The 11,146-nt window shown below is 39.7% G+C and overlaps 1 pseudogene; it reads right to left on the minus strand.

The window, feature by feature from the left end:
• Positions 1-9,346: 9,346 nt before the first annotated feature.
• Positions 9,347-10,598, minus strand: LOC130844371 (2-acylglycerol O-acyltransferase 3-like; annotated as a pseudogene).
• Between the last annotated feature and the right edge of the window lie 548 nt (positions 10,599-11,146).

Here is an 11,146-nt window from a genome sequence, read left to right on the forward strand (position 1 = left end):
ATGGGAGGGGGCGGGGGGTGAAGGGGAAACTGAGAAGAAGTGGGAGAGTAGTACAGACATATATATACTACCAACTGTAAAATAGTCAGTGGGAAGTTGTTGTATAACAAAGGGAGTCCAACTCGAGGATGGAAGATGCCTTAGAGGACTGGGGCAGGGAGGGTGGGGGGGAATCGAGGGGGGGGCGTCAAGGAAGGGAGGGAATATGGGGATATGTGTATAAAAACAGTTGATTGAACCTGGTGTACCCCCCAAAAAAATAAAATAAAATAAAATAAAAAATAATAATTAAAAAAAAAATCAGCCTTGATGATGAAGATGAAACATAAAAAAAAAAAAAAAACATTATTGAATAAAATGCATGTAAATTACCAATGAAAGTCTCTCCAAATCACCAATCTCACGCTAAAATAAGTGAAAAACAGATTCTCAATTATGTGCTAACAGAATCAAGCTGGCAATGATCTTCTGCTTTGATAAAGAAATCTGACAAGCATTTTTATACTTTAGGAATATAGAAATGTTCCTTAAAAAGCAGCCACATTGCATCTTCAAGTCAACATGACACTCAGAGCTATAATTTATCAAGTATGAAGAATAATGAAAAATATGGAATAGTTTGGAGGTTATTTTCAAAGGATATTAGTGGGTTTTTCAAAAGGACTCTGGTCAAATAATATTTCCTGGAAGAATTTACATTAATAGAGGACAAAACCTAGATAATGTTAATGCAAATTCACATAAGTCTACATATTTCACAAGGAAAACAAGATGGGTGCTTTTCTGAAAGTTTCAATTTAACATCTTATTAAATAAGATTCTTTGAATTTGATTTATGATGCAAAATAAAATTCTGTCTTTATAGCTGCAGAGGAGATGGTACATCACTTTTATTTTTTAAATACTTTTAGTTAATTATGAGAATTCAAATTAATTAACATGTTTTTTAATTTTTATTTCTATTTTTTAAACAAATTTATTTATTTATTGGCTGCTTTGGGTCTTTGTTGCTGCATGCAGGCTTTCTCTAGTTGCGGTGAGCAGGGGCTACTCTTCGTTGCGGTGCACAGGCTTCTCATTGCCGTGGCTTCTCTTGTTGCGAGCACAGGCTCTGGGCGCGCAGGCTTCAGTAGTTGTGGAATGTGGGCTCAATTGTTCTGGCACGTGGGCTTAATTGTTGTGGCTTGTGGGTTCTAGAGCACAGGCTCAGTAGTTGTGGCTCATGGGCTTAGTTGCTCCACAGCCTGTGGGATCTTCCTGGCCCAGGGATCAAACCCTTGTCCCCTGCATTGGCAGGCAGACTGTTAACCACTGTGCCACCAGGGAAGTCCCACCATGTCTTCAAAAAGCCCATTTTTTTAATTTGCTTCCAGATATGGAGAAAAGATGAATAGGATATCACCTACTAACAACAAAATGAGGAGCTCATGGCATTTTTCTTTGCCAGTCTCTCAGTTTTGATTTTTTTTATCAGATTTAAATCTGCATGAGATATCTTATCATTTGAGCCTCAGATTTGCTTTCTCTTAAATACAAAATGGGCCCTTTTCAATCCTTAAAAGAAAGCTTTTGAAGTGTTCCTTCAAGATTACAATATATGCAATATTTTATCAGTATTATCACTATATACGGGCTTACCATAATTCACAATATTGTTAATATTCAATTTTTACCCTTAAATTTCCCCCAAAGTCTACAGGTTTATGTAACTAGGTCCCATCTCTCAGACTGTTGCAATGTATCAGCTCCTTTTTTTGTATGTGAGTACACAATAATCCTAAACAAATTCTAATTAACAAGAATATTGGCAGGCTTCCCTGGTGGTGCAGTCGTTACGAGTCTGCCTCCTAACGCAGGGAACATGGGTTCCAGCCCTGGTCTGGGAAGATCCCACATGTCGTAGAGCAACTAAGCCTGTGCACCCCAACTGCTAAGCCTGCATTCTAGAGCCTGTGAGCCACAACTACTGAGCCCACGCACTGCAACTACTGAAGCCTGAGTGCCTAGAGCCTGTGCTCTGCAACAAGAGAGACCATGGCAATGAGGAACCTGCGCACCCCAAAGAAGAGTAGCCCCTGTTCTCTGCAACTACAGAAAGCCCATGTGCAGCAACAAAGACCCAACACAGCCAACAAATAAAATTAATTAATTAATTAAACAAAACAAAACAAAAATATTGGCATCATATTCCTTGCCAAACAACAGCACATACTCATCCTTTGTTGACAAAGGTGAAATCTGGAGCCACGAAATTCCAAAGGAATATGACCACCATAGCAGTAGTGAGCAGATTTTAGTTGTAGCCAAGGCATTGCTTCCCTGTTCCAAAAAGGCCAGCTTAATCCGTAATCTTTGAATAAGATGTAAAATCCATATGGTGGAAATTGTACCATTTTATTCTTCCAAACTACAGTGTTTCATTTATGTTACGGAAGCTGTGAACCTTTTCAACATGGGGAGTTGGGAGATAATTCGTGTTGGAGATATTATAACATTTATGCATAAGGTGAACATATAATTTCTCATCCAAACTGTGACAATTCTGAGAGTATAAGGGGGTGCTATTAACAATTATACCAAAATATCAGGTGTAAACTGGGATGACACTGTACAAACTTAAACCTATAAGGCAAGAAATGGACCAAATGCATGGCAAGTATGGGAAAGTGTAGGTTCCATGTATAAAATAGGTACCCTTATGAGTTGTAATTTTTTTCTTTAAGTTGAAATTCCTATCAAAATCCCAATGGCATTTTTCACAGAAATGGAAAAACCAAGCCTAAAATTTGTATGGAACCATAAAGGACCCCAAAGAGCTAAAGCAATCTCGAGCGAGAAGAACAAAGCTGGAAGCACCATGCTCCCTGGTTTAAACTATATCACAAAGCTGATTCTGGCATGAAAAGAGACACATTGACCAATGGAACAGAATAGAGAACCCAGAAATAAACTAACGCATATATGGTTAACTAATTTTCAACAAAGGTGCCAAGAATATTAAATAGGAAAGGATATTCTCTAATAAGCGGTGTTGGGAAAACTGGATATCAACTTGCAAAGGAATGAAACTGAACCATTATTTTCTACCATACACAAAAATCAACTCAAAATGGATTAAAGACTTAAATGTAAAACCCAAACTGTAAAAGTCCTAGAAGAAAACATAGGCGAAAATTTGCTTGACATTGATTTTGGCAATGATTTTTTGGAATTTGCACCCAAAGCACAGGCAACGAAAGCAGAAATAAACAAGTGGGGAAGCTGCAAGTTTCACCACAGGAACAAAGTAGAAATTTGCAGGGGTCATATCTTTAGCACAGCCTAGGGCCTGGTGCTGCTCATGACATAGCACAACAATACAGGAACCCAGTATTTTCTCAGCAGCATAAAACAGAGAAGTACCAGTCTGCAAAGTTAGAACTCTGCCATACCCAACTCAATATTCAGCTACATGTTTGCCTTCATCTGCTCAGTCATCACACCTATCATCCCAGGTGAAAGACAAAACATCTTAGTGATTCTTCGCACAGTGATGAGTGGTGTGTAAAAACAGATACAGAAATGAGAGATATTTACATTCTTTGTACGTTGATATAATAATCAAAAAGGTATTATTATTGTATTCTTAGGCTACCGAGTCATGCAGAGTCACAGTTACCTGTTTGGGCCTACCATTTTTAGCGAAGGTCAGTTTTACTCTTTTCTTGACAGAGAACCCTGTTCATTTTAAAATTGCAACTTAAAGTCCAGGTACAATGCTGCAGTATTGATCAAGCATCAGGTTACTGGATTACTCTGGGTTACTGAAACACACTTTTAATTCCAGTAATGATCTCTGTTCCAATCTTTGTTGATACAAAAGAGAGGATTAACAATCTTGTTCAATCCTGGCATTGGGTAAAAGTTCCCCAGGAAGGGCTGATGAAAATGAATATTAATCAAAAAAGGGTTACCAGTAAATCAGGCTACCTCAAAAATTTTTGTGACTTCTTGTCCCAGTTTATGGACAAGGAGGGCAGCTTTGACAATACCGTAGAGCAGTTAGAAAAAACAAAAGTACAAAAGAAATTCAGTGGAGGAATGGTAATCTTTTTGGCAAATGGCACTGGAACAATTGTACACCCACAGGCAAAAACAAATGAACCTCAACTTCAGATTCACACCTTATATAAAATTGAATTTAAGTGGATTACAGATTTAAAAATAAAATATATTTTAAATAACTTTATTTATTTACTTATTTATTTATTTTATTGGCTGTGTTGTGTCTTTTTTGCTGTGCACAGGCTTTCTTTAGTTGTGGTGAGTGGGGGCTACTCTTTGTTGTGGTGCACAGGCTCCTCATTGCCGTGGCTTCTCTTGTTGCAGAGCATGGGCTCTAGGCGCGTGGGCTTCAGTAGTTGCAGTACATGGGCTCAATAGTTGTGGCTCACGGGCTCTAAAGCACAGGCTCAATAGTTGTGGTGCTCAGGCTTAGTTACTCTGCAGCATGTGGGATCTTCCTAGAGCAGGGATTGAACCTGTGTCCCCTGCAGATTGGCAGGCAGATTCTTAACCACTGCACCACCTAGGAAGCCCCTAAAATAAAATATTTTTAAGAAAAGCTTTTAGAAAAAAAGCATAGCGGGAAATCTTTGGGATTTAGGACTAGGCAAGGAGTTCTCAGACTTGACAATAAAAGCATGATCCAAAAAAGGAAAAATTCACAAATTGTATGCCATCAAAATTAAAAACTTTTGTTCTGTAAGAGACCCTGATAAAAGGATGCAAAGACACTGTGACAAAACAGTTGCAAACCACAAATCTGACACAAGACTACCATTTAGAATATACAAAGAATTTTCGAAACTCAACAGTACAAAAAACAAACAATACAAAACACATGGGCAAAAGACATAAAGAGACATTTAAGTGAAGAATATATGCAGATAGTAAATAAGTACTTGAAAAGACTTCAACATCATTACTGACTAGGGAAATGAAAACAAAAACCACAATGAGAAATCACTATACACGTAAGAGAATGGCTAAAATAAAAAATAGTGATCACGTGCTGTTGGAGATGCAGAGAAACTAGATAACTTGTACATTGCTGGTGGGAATGTAAAATGGTACAATTACTCTGGGAAACTGGCAGTTTCTTAAAATGCAACTAGCCTTCAATAACCCTGTACATAAATATTTATAGTAGTTTATCCATAATAGTTGCAGACTGGAGACAATCCAGATGTCCTTCAAGAGGTGAATAGTTAAACAAACTGTGATACATCTGTACTGTGGAATACAACTCGGCAATAAAAAGAACTATTGATGCATGCAACAATCTGGACCAACCTCTAGAGAATTGTGCTGAATGGAAAGAAGCCAAAATAGTTACATACCATATGGCTCCACTTATATAATATTTTTGAAATGACAAAATTATAGAAAGGGAGGGCAGAGTAGTGGTTGCTCAAGGTTGAGAATGGGGTGAGGGCTGGAGGGAAGTGGTTGTGGCTTTCAAAGTGCAACGTGGTGGTGGAACTGTTCTGTATCTTGACAGCATCAATGTCAATATCTCAGTTGGGGTACTGCATTGTTATCTGCAAGATGTTTCCATTAGGGTAAAGGATACATGACACCTCTGTTTTTTCCTACAACTGCATGTGAATCTACAATTATCTGAAATAAAATGTTCATTAAAACACACACAATAGACATAATTTATCTTTTCTGTCCCTTAAAATGTTACCTTTAGGAAATTTTCTGGCAACCTAAGAATCCTCACTATTTACTTCAATTTAACTCTGATCTCAAAGCCAGTTAGAACCTATGATCTAGGTTGACATTAAATCATTTAATCACTACTAATATTAAGAACATATCAAAAAAATAAAATACCTTAAAACATCACCCGAATAGTGTAAATGGAAAATCTCTGTAGGTTCACATAGTTAAATAGTGCTGGAAATTTACCAGAACCAATTGTATAACAATGGTTTTAAAAATTCAGTTTAATTGAATTCATGTTTCCTTTTATATAGAGCTTTTAAATAACGATTTAAAGAATAAGTGTAACAAATTTAGAAAGTTACAGTTGATTAGCCCTTTGCCAAAAACAAATTAAAATTTTGCGTAAACTACAATGTCATGTTTGCATTTAATTTTTGCACTGTGATAAAAGTCAGGGAGAAGATGTCTATCCATCCTTTTACTCAAATTCATAAAAATAAATTTTTTAGGAGTTTTTCAGTATCAGAAGATATAAATTTCACTAATGCTTAAAACAAAATTCTTAAAATTTAATTTTATGGTCTGGTATTAAAGCCTTTTAAATTATAGTAAAAGATCTTAGTACGAGGAAATTTCCTTAAAGAACTTTAATAACTACTGATTGTCTGTCCAATGCCAAGGGTGCCAATTTGTATCTCTTTGGTCCTAACCTTATAACTTGGTAGCAGGGGTACTGAGGAAAACCAAAGTTACATTTTTATTTGGTAAAGATAACATTTACCTTTAAGCAAAGCTTTCATAACTCAATTGAGTAATTGATTTTCAATAGGAAAGGAAAAAAAATATTTTCCAAGCAGAAAACAATTATAAAATTTAGTTCTCTAAAGACCTATCTCTTTAACCTATTTCAAAGTGTTTGTGCAGGTTATATAGTGTATAATTTATTGCTTGGCTGTTTCATGAAGTCCACACTTTTATTTCTATCATCCTGAAAAGTTTTTCTCAAAGTTACACTCATATAAAGCATAAATATTTTTGGCTTCATTTGTTTTATTTACTTTTTTTTTTCTGGGAGTCTCTGACACCTCTTATTTTAGATTTGTGTGTGTACTTGGTAGTGTCTAGAGCCAATAAAAATAAGAGCTGCACTAAGTTTGAGACTATACAACTTTACTTGCTAATTCTTTGTTAAGTTTGGCATCTTACCTTATTCAAAGATAGCTTTCAAGGGAAACACATTTCCTTTACCAGCAGTGTGGCATAGCCATTCCAACCCTGGAGGAACAGATTCTTTACCCAGGTGGGGAGAAACATTTACAAAGCAGAGGCATCCTATCAACATCTGACTTTAAGGAGGCCTTCCTTGGAGGCCAGGAGTCTCTGTCCCTAAGTCTGGGAGAATGATTCTTGAGTGGGGATCTTAGCAAGGGTGATATTAAAAATGTTTGACTATGTAAATGGCAGATGCCTGAACATTCAGATAGATGCCAAAACAGCATATAATGGCCGCACATCAGAGCTGGATCCTTGCCCAGTACAGGTCTCTGACTCAGGGAATTCTTAAATGAGCAGTTTATAGCAGAACTTATTTCTCTCTATTTCATTATGCACTTAAAAAAAGGAAATGAATCTGACCAATTAAATAGTGGGAGAGCCAGGTCCTGATGCGAAGATTTCAAAGCCCTACAGCAAAACCTTGGTACCAGCACTCAAAGCTTTCCCCTCACAGCTTGACTTGGCTCATGACTGTATTTCCCTGAGATTTCTCTATTTCTTCTAAGGGAGAGAAACAGATTAGTCCTGAACCAACTTCAGGTTGCTTGGGTAGAGTTTAGGAAGGAAAAGTCTTTGTGTGTATGTATCACTTCACCTGAAGTTCAGATTTTAAAACATAAGAGCATGCATTCACACAGCTGTTCTGAGCTTCCCAGGAACTGGATTTTCAGTCTGGTATTCATCCTCCAGGTGGCAGCAATCCCTCTTACCAAAGAATGACCACCTCAGCTCTGGTTTTGCATCTGTCTGCGTGTCTCTCCATTATATACATCCCAGTTCCAACAGCGAAAGCAAGCTCACCGTCCCAGGCTCAAATCTTACAAAGTGAAAGGCTCACCTAAATCCTAATCTGAAGAACTCTCAAACCTAGAAAATAGTCTCCCAAGTCACTGTAATTGTGCGTGATTTTCTGACCTGATGTAGCCAGAACTACTAGCTATTCACAGAAAATGCATTTCCCCTCCTAAATGGCATGGTTAGATTACATTTCCCAGCCTGCCTTAGGTGTGATTGCGTGACTGAATTTAGCTGGTGGCTTATGAGTGGAAGTAACTTTACAGAAACAAGCGTATGTATGCCTTCTGCCCCCTTTTCCCACTTCTACCACCTGGTTACAGACAATGAGCGCCTAAGAGCCACAAGATGGAAAGAGTCTGGGTTCCTGAGTCACCTCCTGGAGAAAAAACATCAGAGTCCCAATAATCAGAACTGTTACACAAGTGAGGAGTCTAATTCTATTGTGCTTGAGCCATTGCACGTCTTGGGGTTTCTTTGTTACAGTACTTTCGCTTACCCTAACGCCATACTTGCTAAAATATTACTCTGAAGGTAATGTTAAAATTGACATTTCTAAATTTTTCTTCTGCATTTATAAGTGTAATCAATATGAACATCTATTGGATATCTGAAGTCTTGAGTAAATTAAGATATTGATCTAAATCTCTTTTATAACATAATACTTTTCAAGTAATGCAAAAGAATTTGTTTCAAAAGAATGGTAAAACTTGGGACTTCCCTGCCAGTCCATGGTTAAGACTCTGTGCTGCCAATGCACAGGGGTGTGGGTTTGAAACCTGGTTGGGGAACTAAGATCCCACACACCACTGTGGCATGGCCAAAACAAAACAAACAAAAAAAATGATGGTGAAACATATTTTTACTTTGGATGCTCTCAATTTTTATGAAGGAGTTTCCCAAATATTGTCAAGCAATAGTCTAGAGTTATGTTTATGCTTTTTAATAAATGAATATTCATTTATGCATGACTGAATGAGCATTCATTAATTTATTGTCAGGTACAGTACAGGACAGTACTTCTTAGTTTGCTTATATTCTAACACCAAAGAAATAAAGATACATGCATGTATGACTTAGCACAATAGTTAGTGATAGGTTCCAAAAACTGGTCTAGAAGTTATTAGATTTGAAAATATCCAATACCAAGAAAGTATGTGTTTATGTTTCTGGGTGACTAATAATTGTCTCAGACATGCAAAAGTTAATAACTGAAATAAAGTGTTTGCTATAGAACCAAGGTTAAATCATTTCTACTTTTAGTTTTGGGAACGGAAAGACAGAAATAAAATTTTTTAAAAAGGTACAAATGTTTTCAGTGTTCAAAGACCTCACGTACTACTAAAACGAACAGCTGTCTTAAGACCTGTGGAGAATATCAAGACAAAACCACCAGTCTTGAATTTAATCAGGGACGCTTTAGAAAGACTTAGCATTACAAAAAAAGATGGGGCCAATGTTGTTGCAGCCAAAGAATGACAATTTCTCTCTCTCTCTCTTTTTCTTTTTGGTGTCAGAGAACTAGCTTTTATTGGTGCAGCAGCTTGGCATCAGGTGGGGGTTCTTAGGGCACTGGGATCTGGGGCTGGTGGGGAGTGCTGGCGGGTGGTATGGACAGGTAAGGCCTGGGCTTGGTGAAGCTGAGGCAGCTAGAAGCTGGGACACCACAGCTGTGCTTCTGCTCATCAAACACTTGCTCCAGAGCCTTCAGGTAAGCATGTGATAGTGGTCAACGTGCACCCAGGTGGGCCAGAGGCCCTGGAGCACGGGAACATGGTGGCCCAGCATAGTGGTGATGGGCCTGGCCAGGGACCCCAGGCCTCAGGACTTGGCTGAGAAGAGACCACGGCCCCAGAAGATGCAAGGAGAAAAGCCCAGGAACTTCTTGAAGGTGATCTGGCACAGATGCTGCCAGGAGTCTGGGGCGAAAGCCTTACCTCTGAAGACATCATTCTCCCCAAAGGAGTACAGGCGCACCAGAGAGGCGCCGTCCCTCAGTGCCAGGCGGACGAGGCCTTTACGATTCCGGAAAGTGAGGCAGTGCTCCCCTGGGATGGCACACAGGGACACGTGCCCCGCAGCCGCGATGACCACAGCCTGCCCGAGCTGGGGCTGCGACAATAACATCCAGGCCCCGGCGGTTCACGGAACGTCCTCCAGGGGATCGCCTGTAGTCTGCATAGACTGCGAGGTAGAAGAGGCCGTTCAGCACGGCCGTCGAGGGCGGCAGCTCAGGGACCTGCTGGGAGAAGCCGGTGCTCTCGGTGGAGAAGTTACAGAGGTTCCGAGGAGCAGGAGCCCACGTGGCTGAGAGACCCGCACGTAGTTCCTGTCGGGGGGCAACTCCACTGTCTTCACCAGCTGAATGGGATAATAATCCCTTAGGTGTTTGAGCGCCTTCCGCCTTGGGGGGGGTGGGGGGGGGTGGGGTCCCGGTCCAGGAATAACCGTACCAAGCGGAGAACAGGGAAACACCAGAGCAACGTGAAGAGGAGGAAGAGCAGAAGAAGGGAAAAGAAAGGGTCCACGAGAAGGAACGTGAGCAAGTACGGCTGGGTGCTCAGTACTTCTAGCCGCTGTTTCTGCGGGGGTTTCATTGCTGCGGGAGGGTGACAGGGCTTTGGACACTTGCAGTCGATTCCCTTCTGCCAGCAGGGCTCCAGGACCGGAGAACAAAGGTTTCGGTAGAAGCCCAGGAAGCCCGAGTGGCCAAGCCCTCGGGGCCTCCCGGGATTGCTTGTCGGGGGCTGTGTGGAGGAGGAGACCCTTAGATCCAGAGCCCCAGAGGTCGTTCCTTCTCTCAGACAGTTTCTCATTTCAACACCTTCAGGTTCTCAGCGGTATAGCTTTGACGACGCTGTGTCAGTCATACTCCTGCATGCACTTGAACGTGAATTGCAACTGGTTAAAGACAAATACTGTCTGATATCACTTACATGTGGAATCTAAAAAATACAACAAACTAGTGAATAAAACAAAAAAGAAGCAGACTCATGGCTGTAGAGAACAAATCAGTGGTTCCTGGAGGGAGCAATATAGGGGTGGAGGAGTGGGAGGTAGAAACTATTGGGTGTAAGATAGGCTCAAGGATGTATTGTACAACACAGGGAATAGAGCCACTATTTTGTAATAACTGTAAATGGAAGATAACCTTTAAAATGGTATAAAAAATTAAAAAATTTACATAGAAATGAAAGATCCCAGTATAGCAAAGGCACTAGAAGAATAGGTAGGAGGGACTTGCTCTATCAGTTATGAAGATACTGCTATTTCTACTGCAGTTAATACACTGATATTGTCATAAAAACTGGAAAATAGATCAAAAGAAATAAAAGTCCAGAAAAAAACAAACACACCCCAAACT

The sequence above is a fragment of the Hippopotamus amphibius genome, chromosome 2, assembly GCF_030028045.1.
Source record: "Hippopotamus amphibius kiboko isolate mHipAmp2 chromosome 2, mHipAmp2.hap2, whole genome shotgun sequence".
Lineage (NCBI taxonomy): Eukaryota > Metazoa > Chordata > Mammalia > Artiodactyla > Hippopotamidae > Hippopotamus > Hippopotamus amphibius.